The 10024-nt window shown below is 43.0% G+C and overlaps 1 long non-coding RNA gene across 1 annotated transcript; it reads left to right on the plus strand.

Annotated features, from left to right (window-relative positions):
• The first annotated feature begins 264 nt into the window (after positions 1–264).
• Positions 265–9768, plus strand: LOC310921617. Its single transcript, XR_014592176.1, has 4 exons — positions 265–354; positions 2603–2857; positions 6722–8489; positions 9650–9768. It is a non-coding gene; the product is annotated as an uncharacterized lncRNA (long non-coding RNA).
• Positions 9769–10024: the final 256 nt, after the last annotated feature.

Consider the following 10024-nt stretch of genomic DNA (forward strand, 5'->3'; position numbering starts at 1 on the left):
TCATTAAACCCCAGTGACGTCACTTCTGGCCTCCCCCTGATTTTGGGGGTCCCCAGGGGTGACACGAGGGGTGTCCCCAACCCCCTGTGACCTTTGGGGACCCTCCCCCAAATTTTTGGGGACTTCAGTGGCCGCTCTGTCACCGCCACCGCGCCGCTCTCCGTGTTCCTCTACCTAGCAACCGGTGACGTAACGCGCGCGGAGCGTTCCCATTGGCTGGCGCCGCGTCCGGGCCCACGGGTGGAGCCGCCCGTGGGGGACATTGGGGACACGGAGGGGACATGGGGGGCCACGGGAGGGTCGTGGCCGCGCTGCTCTGGGGGTTTTTTGTCGCTGTGGCCGTCGGTGATCCCGGTAGGAGGTGGAGGGAGGGGTGGGGAGGGGAGAGGGGGCGTGAGGTGGTGTAACTTAGGTTTTGTGTGTCTCTTTCTCTCTGTGTCCCCTCTCCTTGTCCCTTCTGTCCCTTCTCTGTCTCCTTTCCCTCTCCCTCTCTGTCCCCTCTCCCTCTCTTTTCTCTCTCCCTTTCCCTGTCCCCTCCCTCTGTCCCCCCGTTCTCAGCTTTCCCTGTCACTTCCCCATTTCTCCTCTCCCTGTCCCCTCCCTGTCCTCTCCCTGTCCCCTCCCTGTCCCTGTCCCCCTCCCTGTCCCTTTCTCTGTCCCATTCCTGTCCCTTCTTTAATCCCCTCTCCCTATCCCCTTTCCCTTTCCCTTCCTTATTCCCATTTCCCTCTCCCCCTCCCTCTCTCCCTGTCCCTGTCCCTTCCTTGTCCCACTTCCCTCTCCCTTCTCCATTCCCACTTCCCTCTTCCCTCTTTATTCCCATTTCCCTCTTCCCTTTCCTCTCCCTCCCTTTTCCTCTCCTCCTCCCTCCCCTTTCTCCATTCCCACTTCCCTCCCCGCTCCTTCCCATCCCTCTTCCTCTCCCTCTCCTTCTCCTCTCCCTTCCTTATTCCTTCTTCCTCCTTCTCATTTCCCATTTCCCATTTCCCTCTCCCTTTCCCTCGTCCCTTTTCCTCTCCCCTTTCCTCTCCTTCTCTTATTCCTTATTCCTTATTCCTTATTCCCATTTCCCATTTCCCATTTCCCTCTCTCTTCTTTATTCCTAATTCCCCATTCCCCATTTCCCATTCCCCATTTCCCATCCCCATTCCCATTTCCCATTATTTCCCATTATTATTCCCCATTATTATTCCCATTATTCCCCATTATTTATTCCCCATTATTCCCCATTGTTTCCCATTATTATTTCCCATTATTTATTTCCCATTATTTCCCATTATTATTTCCAATTAATTCCTATTACTATTTCCAATTATTCCCCATTATTCCCCATTATTATTCCCCATTATTATTCCCCATTATTCCCCATTTTTCCTCATCACTTCCCATTATTATTCCCATTATTTCCCATTATTATTCCCCATTATTCCCCATTATTTCCCATTATTATCTCAAATTATTTCCTATTATTATTTCCAATTATTCCCCAGTATTTCCCATTATTATTTCCAATTAATTCCTATTATTATTTCCAATTATTCCCCATTATTTCCCATTATTTATTCCCCATTTTTTCCCATTATTTCCCATTATTTCCCATTATTTCCCATTATTATTTCCCATTATTCCCCACTATTATTTCCCATTATTCCCCAATATTTATTCCCCATTATTCGCCATTATTATTCCCCATTATTCCCCATTATTCCCCATTATTATTCCCCATAATTTCCCATTATTCCCCATTATTATTTCCCCTTATTCCCCATTATTTCCCATTATTATTTCCAATTATTCCCCATTATTATTCCCCAGTATTTCTCATTATTATTTCCAATTAATTCCTATTATTATTTCCAATTATTCCCCATTATTTCCCATTATTCCCCAATATTTATTCCCCATTATTCGCCATTATTATTCCCCATTATTCCCCATCATTCCCCATTATTCCCCATTATTTATTTCCCTTTATTCCCCATTATTCCCCATTATTATTCCCCATTATTTCCCATTATTCCCCATAATTTCCCATTATTTCCCATTATTATTTCCCATTATTCCCCATTATTCCCCATTATTATTTCCCCTTATTCCTCATTATTTCCCATTATTATTTCCAATTATTCCCCATTATTATTCCCCATTATTTCCCATTATTATTTCCAATTAATTCCTATTATTATTTCCAATTATTCCCCATTATTTCCCATTATTCCCCAATATTTATTCCCCATTATTCGCCATTATTATTCCTCATTATTCCCCATTATTCCCCATTATTATTCCCCATTATTTCCCATTATTCCCCATAATTTCCCATTATTTCCCATTATTATTTCCCATTATTCCCCATTATTCCCCATTATTATTTCCCCTTATTCCCCATTATTTCCTATTATTATTTCCCATTATTCCCCATTATTATTCCCCATTATTTCCCATTATTATTTCCAATTAATTCCTATTATTATTTCCAATTATTCCCCATTATTTCCCATTATTTATCCCCATTATTCCCCATCATTCCCCATTATTTATTCCCATTATTTCCCATTATTATTTCCCATTATTTATTCCCATTTTTTCCCATCTTTCCCAGCCTCCCACGTCCTTTCGGAGGTGCTGACCTGCCAGCCGGACTCTCCCTCCCTGTCGCTGTCGGTGACTCTGGACGAGCTGGGCCTTTTCTGGTTCCACTTCCCGGGATCCCGCTGGAATTCCGCAATTCCCGGGATTCCCTCCTGGCCCCAGGGGCTGGAAAAACCCCAGGAAATCCTTCCTGAATCCCAACTCTGCCAGGAAATCCTGGGAATCCTCGGCCCGCAGCTCCAGGGCCTCCTGCCCGAGGCCAGGGGTAGGTGGGGAAAATTTGGGAAAAATTGGGGAAAATTTAGGGGGAAAGGGGTGGAAAATATGGGAAAAAAATCAGGGGAAAAGGGATGGAAAATTCAGGGGGAAAAGGATGGAAAATGTGGGAAAATTTAGGGGAAAAGGGATGGGAAATGTGGGAAAATTCAGGGGAAAAGGGATGGAAAATGTAGGAAAATTCAGGGGAAAAGGGATGGAAAATTTGGGGATGGAGGGATGGGAAATGTGGGGAAAAATGAGGGAAAAAATCAGGGGAAATTTAGGGGGAAAAGGATGGAAAAATTTGGGGATGGAGGGATGAGAATGTGGGAAAAATCAGGGGAAAAGGGGGTGGAAAATATGGGAAAATTTAGGGGAAAAGGGATGGAAAATATGGGGATGGAGGGATGGCAAATATGGGGAAAAATCAGGGGAAAAATATGGGGAAATTTAGGGAAAAAAGGATGGAAAAATTTGGGGATGGAGGGATGGAAAATATGGGAAAAAATCAGGGAAAAAGGGATGGAAAATTCAGGGGGAAAAGGATGGAAAATGTGGGAAAATTTAGGGGAAAAGGGATGGGAAATGTGGGAAAATTTAGGGGAAAAGGGATGGAAAATATGGGGATGGAGGGATGGAAAATATGGGGAAAAATCAGGGAAAAATATGGGGAAATTTAGGGAAAAAAGGATGGAAAAATTTGGGGATGGAGGGGTGGAAAATATGGGAAAAAATCAGGGAAAAAGGGATAGAAAATTCAGGGGGAAAAGGATGGAAAATGTGGGAAAATTCAGGGGAAAAGGGGGTGGAAAATATGGGAAAATTTAGGGGAAAAGGGATGGAAAATATGGGGATGGAGGGATGGAAAATATGGGGAAAAATCAGGGGAAAAATATGGGGAAATTTAGGGAAAAAAGGATGGAAAAATTTGGGGATGGAGGAATGGAAAATATGGGAAAAAAACAGGGAAAAAGGGATGGAAAATTCAGGGGGAAAAGGATGGAAAATGTGGGAAAATTCAGGGGAAAAGGGATGGAAAATTTGGGGATGGAGGGATGGGAAATGTGGGGAAAAATGAGGGAAAAAATCAGGGGAAATTTAGGGGGAAAAGGATGGAAAAATTTGGGGATGGAGGGATGGGAAATGTGGGGAAATTTGGGGGAAAGGGGTGGAAAATGTGGGAAAATTCAGGGGGGAAAGGGATGGAAATTTTGGGAAAAAAATCAGGGAAAAAGGGGTGGAAAATGTGGGAAAATTTAGGGAAAAAAGGATGGAAAATTTTGGGGAAAAGGGGTGGAAAATGTGGAAAAATTCAGGGGAAAAGGGATGGAAAATTTGGGGATGGAGGGATGGAAAATATGGGAAAAATCAGGGGAAAAATATGGGGAAATTTAGGGAAAAAAGGATGGAAAATTTTGGGGAAAAGGGGTGGAAAATGTGGGAAAATTCAGGGGAAAAGGGATGGAAAATTTGGGGATGGAGGGATGGCAAATATGGGGAAAAAATCAGGGAAAAAATACGGGAAAATTTAGGGGGAAAGGGATGGGAAATTTGGGGATGGAGGGATGAGAATGTGGGAAAATTCAGGGGAAAAGGGGGTGGAAAATATGGGAAAATTTAGGGGAAAAGGGATGGAAAATATGGGGATGGAGGGATGGAAAATATGGGGAAAAATCAGGGGAAAAATATGGGGAAATTTAGGGAAAAAAGGATGGAAAAATTTGGGGATGGAGGGATGAGAATGTGGGAAAATTCAGGGGAAAAGGGATGGAAAATATGGGAAAATTCAGGGGAAAAGGGGTGGAAAATTTGGGGATGGAGGGATGGGAAATATGGGAAAAATCAGGGAAAAAAGGGATGGAAAATTCAGGGGGAAAAGGATGGAAAATGTGGGAAAATTTAGGGGAAAAGGGATGGGAAATGTGGGAAAATTCAGGGGAAAAGGGATGGAAAATGTAGGAAAATTCAGGGGAAAAGGGATGGAAAATTTGGGGATGGAGGGATGGGAAATGTGGGGAAAAATGAGGGAAAAAATCAGGGGAAATTTAGGGGGAAAAGGATGGAAAAATTTGGGGATGGAGGGATGGGAAATGTGGGGAAATTTGGGGGAAAGGGGTGGAAAATGTGGGAAAATTCAGGGGGAAAAGGGATGGAAATTTTGGGAAAAAATCAGGGAAAAAGGGGTGGAAAATATGGGAAAATTTAGGGAAAAAAGGATGGAAAATTTTGGGGAAAAGGGGTGGAAAATGTGGGAAAATTCAGGGGAAAAGGGATGGAAAATTTGGGGATGGAGGGATGGCAAATATGGGGAAAAAATCAGGGAAAAAATACGGGAAAATTTAGGGGGAAAAGGATGGAAAAATTTGGGGATGGAGGGATGAGAATGTGGGAAAATTCAGGGGAAAAGGGGGTGGAAAATATGGGAAAATTTAGGGGAAAAGGGATGGAAAATATGGGGATGGAGGGATGGAAAATATGGGGAAAAATCAGGGGAAAAATATGGGGAAATTTAGGGAAAAAAGGATGGAAAAATTTGGGGAAAAGGGGGTGGAAAATGTGGGAAAATTCAGGGGAAAAGGGGTGGAAAATTTGGGGATGGAGGGATGGCAAATATGGGAAAAAATCAGGGAAAAAATATGGGGAAATTTAGGGGGAAAAGGATGGAAAAATTTGGGGATGGAGGGATGGAAAATATGGGAAAAAATCAGGGAAAAAGGGATGGAAAATTCAGGGGGAAAAGGATGGAAAATGTGGGAAAATTTAGGGGAAAAGGGATGGGAAATGTGGGAAAATTTAGGGGAAAAGGGATGGAAAATGTAGGAAAATTCAGGGGAAAAGGGATGGAAAATTTGGGGATGGAGGGATGGGAAATATGGGAAAAATCAGGGAAAAAAGGGATGGAAAATTCAGGGGAAAAGGGATGGAAATTTTGGGAAAATTCAGGGGAAAAAGGGATGGGAAATGTGGGAAAATTCAGGGGGAAAGGGGTGGAAAAATTGGGGATGAGGGATGGGAAATGTGGGAAAAAAATTTGGGGTGAAAGGATTGAAAATATGGGAAAATATTTGGTAATTAAGGGATGGAAACAGCAAAAAAAAATGGGAATAAAGAGATGAAAACCCAGAAAAAGTCATGGATGAAGAGAAGGAAAAACTTGGCCAACGAAGGGACAGAAATGCAAAAAAATATGGGAATTTTGGGGATGGAAACCATGAAAAAATTGGGAAAAAATGGCCAAAAATCACAGCAAAAAGTCAAGAATGAAGAGATGGAAAAACTCAAGAATGAAGGGATGGAAACCATGAAAAATTTGGGAATAAATGGCCAAAAACCATGAGAAAAACTGGGGAATAAATGGATGGAAAAACCCAAGAATGGAGGGATGGAAACCATGAAAAATTTGGGAATAAATGGCCAATAATCACAGAAAAAAAATCAAGAATGAAGAGATGGAAAAACTCAAGAATGAAGGGATGGAAATCATTTTAAAAAATAGGAATAAAGGGGTTAAAACCATGGAAAAAACTGGGAAATAAATGGATGGAAAAACTTGGGAATGAAGGGATGGAAACCATGAAAAATTTAGGAATAAATAGATAAAAATCACAGAAAAAACTCAAGAATTAAGAGATGGAAAAACTCAAGAATGAAGGGACGGAAATGGCAAAAAAAAATACAGGAAAAAAAAAAATTCTTCACATGAATTATTCCCATTATTATTTAAGAATTATTAATTATTACTTAATAATTATCAATTATACCCATTATGAATAAATAATTATTAATTATTCCAATTATTAATTTAAAATTATTAATTATTCCCATTATTAATTAAAAAAAATTATTAATTATTCCCATTAATTCCCCCCAGGGCTCCCAGTGGTGTCAGTTTTTCCAGCTCTCCCACCTGTGTTGGGCCAACCCAATATTTTGGTTTGTTTGGTGGAAAACATCTTCCCCCCATCGCTGGAGATCAGCTGGGCCCTGTCCGGAGTGCCCGTCACGGCCGGAGTGACCACAGGGCCCTTTGTCCCCAGCGCTGAGCTCACCTTTGTCCGTCTGTCCCGGGTGTCCGTCGTTCCCCAGGCCGGGGACGTTCACGCCTGTGTGGTCACCACAGACAACCGGACCACTGTCGCCTATTGGGGTAAGAAATGGGGATTTTTAGGGATTTTTTGGGGATTTTTTGGGGATTTTTAGTGATTTTTTCAGGATTTTTTTGGGGTTTTTTCAGGATTTTTTCAGGATTTTTTTGGGATTTTTTGGGGATTTTTTGTGATTTTTTTTGAGATATTTTTGAGATTTGTCGTGGATTTTTTGTGGATTTTTTTAGGTATTTTTTGGATTTTTTTTGAGATTTTTTGGGGATTTTTTTGAGATTTTTTTGAAATTTTTTTTGTGATTTTTTTGGTGATTTTTAGTAATTTTTCGGGATTTTTTGGGTGATTTTTTGGGTGATTTTTAGGAATTTTCTCAGGATTTTTTTGTGATTTTTTGAGGATTTTTTGGTGATTTTTGGGGATTTTTTTGGGATTTTTTTGAGAATTTTTTGAAATTTTTTTCAGGATTTTTGGGGATTTTTAGGGGATTTTTTTGAGATTTTTTTGGGATTTTTTGAGATTTTTTTGAGCCCAGCTGGGCCGTGTCCGGAGTGCCCGTCACGGCCGGAGTGAGCACAGGGCCCTTTGTCCCCAGCGCTGAGCTCACCTTTGTCCGTCTGTCCCGGGTGTCCGTCGTTCCCCAGGCCGGGGACGTTCACGCCTGTGTGGTCACCACAGACAACCGGACCACTGTCGCCTATTGGGGTAAGAAATGGGGATTTTGGGGATTTTTTTGCAGGTTTTTTTGGAATTTTTTTTGTGATTTTTTTGAGATTTTTTGGGATTTTTTGGAATTTTTTTGAGGATTTTTTGTGGATTTTTTCAGAATTTTTTGGGATTTTTTGGGGATTTTTTTTTTTATTTTTTGAGGATTTTTTGGGATTTTTTGGGGATTTTTTGGGGATTTTTTGGTGATTTTTTGAGGATTTTTTGGGGATTTTTTGGTGATTTTTTGGGGATTTTTTTTGAGAATTTTTTGAAAAATTTTTTCAGGATTTTTTGGAATTTTTAGGGGGATTTTTAGGATTTTTTAGGGATTTTTTTCCTGATTTTTTTGGGATTTTTTCAGGATTTTTTGAGATTTTTTTGGTGATTTTTTGGGGGATTTTTTTGAGATTTTTTGGGGATTTCTTTCTGATTTTTTTGAGATTTTTCATGAATTTTTTTGTGATTTTTTTTGGATTTTTGGGGGATTTTTCTGATTTTTTTGAGATTTTTGGGGGATTTTTTGGGATTTTTTTCAGATTTTTTGGACGATTTTTAGGATTTTTAGGGAATTTTTGGGGGGATTTTTGGGGAATTTTTGGTGAATTTTTGGGGATTTTTTTTTTATTTTTGGGGAATTTTTTGGGATTTTTTACATTTTTCATTTGTGGTGCCGTTTCCGGCCTGAGCCCAGGACTATTCCCGCAGTGGCTCCGGACACGGCGCTGGACGAGCAGCTGGACACGGCCCTGGCCGGGGCCGCCCTGGCCCTGGGGCTGGTTCTGATCCTCATCGGGCTGGGGCTGGTCCTGACGAGCCGCAGGGCCAGGACAGGTAAAATCTGGGTCTGGTTTTGGTGCTGGTTCTGGTCCCAATTCTGATCCTAATCCCAGTCCCAACTCCAATTCCAATCCCGGTTCTGGTCCCTGGTTCTGATCCCAGTCCCAAATCCAATCCCAGTCCCAGTTCTGGTCCTTGTCCTGATCCCAGTCCCCGTCCCAGTTCCAATTCTGATCCCAGTCCCGGTCCTGATCCCAACCCCGATCCCAACCCCATTCCCAATCCCATTCCCAATCCCAGTCCTAATTCCAGTCCTAATCCCAGCCCTGATCCCGAACCTGACCCCAATCCCAATCCCAATCCCAGTCCCGGTTCTGGTCCTGGTCTCAATCCCAGTCCTGGTCCCAATCCCAGTCCCAGTTCCAATCCCAGTCCTAATTCTGATCCCAATCCCAGTCCTAATCCCAATTCTGATCCCAGTCCTAATCCCAATCCCAGTCCCGGTTCTGGTCCTGGTCCCAATCCCAGTCCCGACCTTGATCCCAGTCTCGATCCCAGTCCCAATTCCAATCCCAGTCCTAATTCTGATCCCAATCCCAGTCCTTGTCCCAATTCCAATCCCAGTCCCAACCCCAGCCCCGATCCCAGTCCCAATCCCAATCCCAATTCTAATCCCAGTCCTGGTTCTGGTTCTGGTCCTGGTCTCAATCCCAGTCCTAATTCTGATCCCAATCTCAGTCCCAATCCCAATTCTGATCCCAGTCCCAATTCCAATCCCAGTCCTGATCCTAATCCTGACCCCAATCCCAATTCCAATCCCAGTCCCGGTTCTGGTCCTGGTCTCAATCCCAGTCCCGGTTCCAATCCCAGTCCCAATTCTGATCCCAGTCCCAACCTTGATCCCAGTCCCAATCCCAATTCCAGTCCCAATTCCAATCCCAATCCCGGTTCTGCTCCTGGTCTCAATCCCAGTCCCAGTTCCAACCCCAACCCCAGTCCTGATCCCAACCCCAATCCCAGTCCCGATCCCGATCACAGTCCTAATTCTGATCCCAATCCAGTCCCAATTCCAATCCCAGGCCCAGTTCTGGTTCTGATCCCAATCCCAATCCCAATCCCAATTCTGATCCCAGTCCCGGTCCTGATCCCAGTCCCAATCTGGGAATTGTCCCCAAATTTGTGAACTGTCCCCAATTCCATATTTCTGTCCACAGGCTGAGCGGATCCGCGCAGGAATCGGGAATTTGGGAATTAAACTCGGCTTTTCCTCAATAAACCCATCGATAAATCAATAAACCCATCAATACATCAATAAATCCGGCGCTTTTGCAAACTCCGTGTCCTCGGTTCTCATTTTCCTGGTTCTGGTTCTGGTCCTGGTCCCGGTTCTGGTTCTGGTCCTGGTCCTGGTTCTGGTTGTGGTTCTGGTCCTGGTTCTGGTTCTGGTTCTGGTTCTGGTTCTGGGTCTGGTCCTGGTTCTGGTTCTGGTTCTGGGTCTGGTTCTGGTTCTGGTCCTGGTTGTGGTTCTGGTTCTGGTCCCAGTTCTGGTTCTGGTTCTGGTTCTGGTCCTGGTCCCAGTCCTGGTTCTG

This window comes from Zosterops lateralis (assembly GCF_965231275.1).
Source record: "Zosterops lateralis genome assembly, chromosome: 35".
Taxonomy (NCBI): Eukaryota; Metazoa; Chordata; class Aves; order Passeriformes; family Zosteropidae; genus Zosterops; species Zosterops lateralis.